A 5052-nucleotide genomic window follows, 5' to 3' on the forward strand; every position below is an offset into this window, starting at 1 on the left:
ATTTGTCAGAGAGAGAGAGAGAGAGCACAAGAGGGGTGGGGTGGCAGGCTGAGGGAGAAGCAGGCTCCCCGCTGAGCAAGGAGCCTTATGCAGGACTTGATCCCCGGACCCTGGGATCATGACCTGAGCCGAAGTCAGGTGCTTAACTGACTGAACCACCCAGGCATCCCTCTCCTAGACTCTGAGGATAGAGAACAAACTGAGGGTTGATGGAGGGAGGTGGTGGGGAATGGGCTAGATGGGGGTTGGGCGTTAAGGAGGGCACTAGTTACGATGAGCACTGGGTGTTATATGTAAGTGATGAATCACTAAATTCTACTCCTGAAACCAATACTACACTATATGTTAACTAACTAGAATTTAAATAAAAATTTGGAAGGAAAAAAAAAAGGAATCTCCTAAAGTATAAGATCGACAGTGGGTATGATGCACAATACCATCACCTGGTCAGTAGAACAATGTGAGGCAGTTAGCCATCTGTTCAATTTCATAGCCACTAGCCACATGTGGATAACTAAATTTTCATTAAAATTAAGTAAAAAAGGGACGCCTCGGTGGCTCAGTCAGTTAAGCGGCTGCCTTCAGCTCAGGTCATGATTCCAGTGCTCTGGGATCGGGTCCCACATCGGGCTCCTTGCTCAGCGGGGAGCCTGCTTCTCCCTCTGCCTGCAGCTACCCCTGCTTGCACTCTCGCTCACTCTCTCTCGCCCATGCTCTCTCTAACAAATAAATAAAATCTTTAAAAAAAATTTAAGTAAAAAAAATCAGCTCCTTAGTCAAACTAATGAAATATCAGATGCTTGATAGTCACATATAGCCAGTAGTTATCTGAACAGTGCAGATTATAGAACATTTCCACCATTACAGGAAGTTCTATTGGACAGCACTGCTAAGCTTATTAAAAAGTTCTGGTTCCCTGTGAAGAAAAGGACCCAAATCACAAATAGCCAAGAATCAGACATTTTTCATAACATTAGAAAAGGCTATTGAACATAATTCATAATTCACTCTTTTAGTTGTATAATCTACATGAGAAAAAAATAACACGAAAGAGTCATTTATCACAGGAGGTAATCAGAGTCTTTTCACAATACCATTTTGAAATCATATTTTGTACATTGACTTTTAGGTTCACTTCATCTCCTTAAGCCTTCTGGAATGGAAGATAATCAATCCAGTCTTTTTTTCCCTCCAAATTTAATGTTGTGATGACTTCTTGTGGATGTGTGTTGAATAAAGTACATCTGAAATCACCTTTCCTTGTTATTTTATTTTACAATATTTACTTTAAAGGTATTTTGCAGCACCTGGGTGGCTCAGTCAGTTAAGCGTCTGACTCTTGTTTTAAGCTCAGGTCATGATCTCAGGGTCCTGGGATCGAGCCCTGCATGGGGCTCTACATTCAGTGGGGAGTCTGCTTGAGATTCTCTCTCCCTCTTCCCCTGCCCCTCCCTGCACCTGCCCATGCTCGTGCTGGTGCGCTTTCTCTCTCTCTCAAATAAATAAATAAATCTTAAAAAAATAAAGGTGTTTCATTTTCCATGTTTTGTTCCTTATGTGTTCTTGCAGAGAATATTAAATATAGAGCTACCTACAATACATATTTTTTGGCATTATTAAGAACAATTTAACTGAAAACAGGGATAACATCAAAATTACTCAATAAATCTTCGTAAGAAAAACATCTATTTGAAATTGTATGTGCTTTCTTAACCAAACCAAACAAATGCTAGTAAGACAATATCCTCTTTGGGGATGTAGTTGAGGAAGAGACTCTGAGACATATTGAAATGCTGACACAATACTACTACTTCAATAAAAATAATAATAAAATAAAATAAAAATAAAAATAATAGTCTTACTGTTAGGCGCAAAGAAAGTTTTAGCCCTGCAATGGCTTACATGGACTACTGCTCAAGAGTCAAGCAGGTGTACTGCTGCTAAGATATCAAAACTATAGTAGGTCAGAGGAACAGGAGTTATCTGGGAAGGATATCACTGGACTAAGAAGACACATGATTTAGTGATAGCTAAGAAAATTTTTTTTTCGTTTAAATTAGAATAAGCAGAGTGAAACAAAACCTGTATAAGCACACTGATAAGAGAATGCCTAACTTTCAGAAGTGGCAAATTATTTTAGTGAAAAGATGGCTTTATTAAAGACTATTGACAGCCCTAAACCTCTAAACTAACAAGTCTCAAATCACTTAAATAAAAGTAGTTTTGAAAGGCTTGCTTTCAAGTGTCCTCTGAGATTTTATTAAACTACATTCATTCATTTTTATTTCTGTACTTTTATTTCATTTATTAGTAAATGTTTTTTTCTCTCAATTTTTCCTGTCAATTTAAACTTCTTTGTAGAACTTTTTTTGTTAGTACTTGGCACGTTCTGATCAATAATGCTTGTTCTAAGGCAACTTTCAGTTTTAGTTTCATGTTAATTTCCTCAACTCTGCTGGCAACCTCTGCCAGCATCTCGGCTAAAATTCTCAGTGCTTGAATATACTTATTCTGAGCTTTGATTTTTTTCTTTTCAATCATCAGCGCATTCTGAAAAAAATCACGAGACACTCCGCTGCAAAGCTACTGGGTTTCCTTTGAGTTGCTTGTACTCACTGCGCTCGGGCTGACGCTGAAACTTCCTCCGGCTCAGCACCCACTCGATCAGTCTCCACTGCGCCGCTGCGGAGCCTGCACCCGCCTATTCCCCCAGCTGCTGGGACAGCCCGGACGGCCTTTACTTCCTGCCGGGATAAATTACCTATGACTGGGCGGGAGAAGGGAGGGCTCTATCTAGCACCTGTGACCCAGGTCGTGCCTTGGCGCGACCTGGCTGCCCGGCAAGCCATTATTTCCTGCGGGGACAATTACGGACAGACCTGCGGGAGGAGGCGGAGCGCTACAATTAAGGAGACCTGGAGGCCGCCCAGGGCAGCAGGTTGAGAAACGCCTTCCTCCAGCTGCAGCGCCGGAGTGCCTGGTCTTGTGACTCACGTGACCCTGAGGAGGCGTCCTCAGACCGTGTGTCAATCAATCAGCAAACTAGAAAGGCTTTTGTGTATTTGAAGAGATGCTTGTTCAGGAAGCTCCGTGCGTGTCACCCTCTAAATGTCACAGAGCTAGGTAGTGTTTGTACTGTTGATGGATGAATCAAAAGGCCAAGGAATTTCGTACAATCATAAAAGGCTATCTAAAGCTGAACTTGTGATCACCATCAAGAGATTCATCTGAACCACTAATGTCACTAACATCTCTGTGCCATCACAGGATTTCACTTGTAATCACTAATCCTTTCTAAATGCACCCAGACCCTTTTTTCTGTGTATTTATCTAATAGGTACTGAGTACCATGTAAGAACATATATTCTAGGCCTCTGAAACTTGAGATTTTCTGTTTTGTTTAGTTTTTAAAATACAAACACCTGGACCACACAGCCGACCAGCTGAAATAGAATCTCTGGAAATGTGGCTTAGGAATCATTTTCTCCTCCAGGTGATTCTAATGTGTAGCCGGTCTTGAGAATCGCATTCTAGATCAATAGTCAAATTTTATTGCTGGGAAGAATTACCCGGAGAATGAGTTAAAATACAGATTTCCTGACATCTCGATTTAGATTTTGAGAAACATTGCTCTAGTCCTCCACTGTCGGGTAAGTAGCCATTAACTGCATATGGCTATTCGAATTCAAATTAGAATCAAAATTCAGTGGTTCATTTGGACTGGACACTTTTTAAGTGCTCAATAGTCAAACGTGCAGATTACAGAACATTTCTATAATTGCAGAAAGTTCTGTTGGATAGCACTGTTCTGGACTCAAGAGCCCTGGGAGTACAGCAGTGACCTATAGGAGTCCTACCTTCATATGGATTCCAGAATAGCAAGAGACACAGATATGAACAAATAAGTTCAGAAAAGGGGAAGTGCTGGTTCTGTCCTAGTCTAAGGGATCAAGGAAGGCCTCTCTGAGGAAGTGACAGTTAACAGAGACAATTCAGTAGTTGGTAATGACTGTAGAGTTACAAGAGGAAGAAAGCATAAAGGACTGCCCAAAGATGAGGTATCCTGGAAGGAAGTCCTGCTTTAAACATTACTCATATTCATAAACAACAGTGAAAGATGCAGGGGCGGCTGGGTGGCTCAGTCAGTTAAGCAGGCGACTCTAGATTTGGGCTCAGGATATGATCACAGGGCTCCATGCTGAGTCTGAAGCCTGCTTGGGATTGTCTCTCTCTCTCTCTCTCCCTCTGCCCCTCCCTGCTCATGCTCTCTAAATAAATAAATAAATAAATAAATGAATAAGTAAGTAAGTAAGTAAATAAATAAATAAATAAAATATTTTTAAAAACCCAATAGTGTAAGCAGCAGATGGGAAGGAAAAGTATCATGTCATTTAAAGAATTAAGGAAGCTAAGGCTTTTCACCTAAGGGAAGAGATTAATTAAAAAATTCAGAGTTCAGAAAAATTTTGAGGAAACAAGTTCCCCTTTCCTCACAAACTCTCCCTCCCCCCAAAATATAGGGCCTAAATCCAACCTAGAATTGTTTCACTTCATGATTACAGGAGACCTCAATGATCATGTGGTTCATTCTTGCTTCAGATTCACATTGAGAAACTGAGACTCACATTGTTGTGAATTTCCTAAAATCTTAAAGTGAGTTGGGGGCTGAGTCAGGATTGAGGACATTTATTACAGGATGTTCCAAGTCCAGTGCTTTTCACATCATGCCACAGATCCAACCCAAACATGGATGATCCTCTGCTTAAACTAAACTAAGATTCTTCTTTCAAGTTGTTTCATATGCATTCATGTCTAAATATAAAAGTCTATATGGGAAGAGTTTGGGGAGGCACTAGAAAATCCAAGTTAGTTTCATATACTAGCCATTTATCTCTGGAAAAGTCATTTAATTTCTCTAAACCTGTTTCCTTATATATATTATTATTGACATAATAAAGTCTGTATACCTCACCCTTTTATGTGGTCAAAAGATAAAATGTATTAAAAAATATTATTAAGATTCTGGTTTTTGCTATGACATTTGAAGATCTT

This window comes from Neomonachus schauinslandi, chromosome 2 (genome assembly GCF_002201575.2).
Source record: "Neomonachus schauinslandi chromosome 2, ASM220157v2, whole genome shotgun sequence".
Lineage (NCBI taxonomy): Eukaryota > Metazoa > Chordata > Mammalia > Carnivora > Phocidae > Neomonachus > Neomonachus schauinslandi.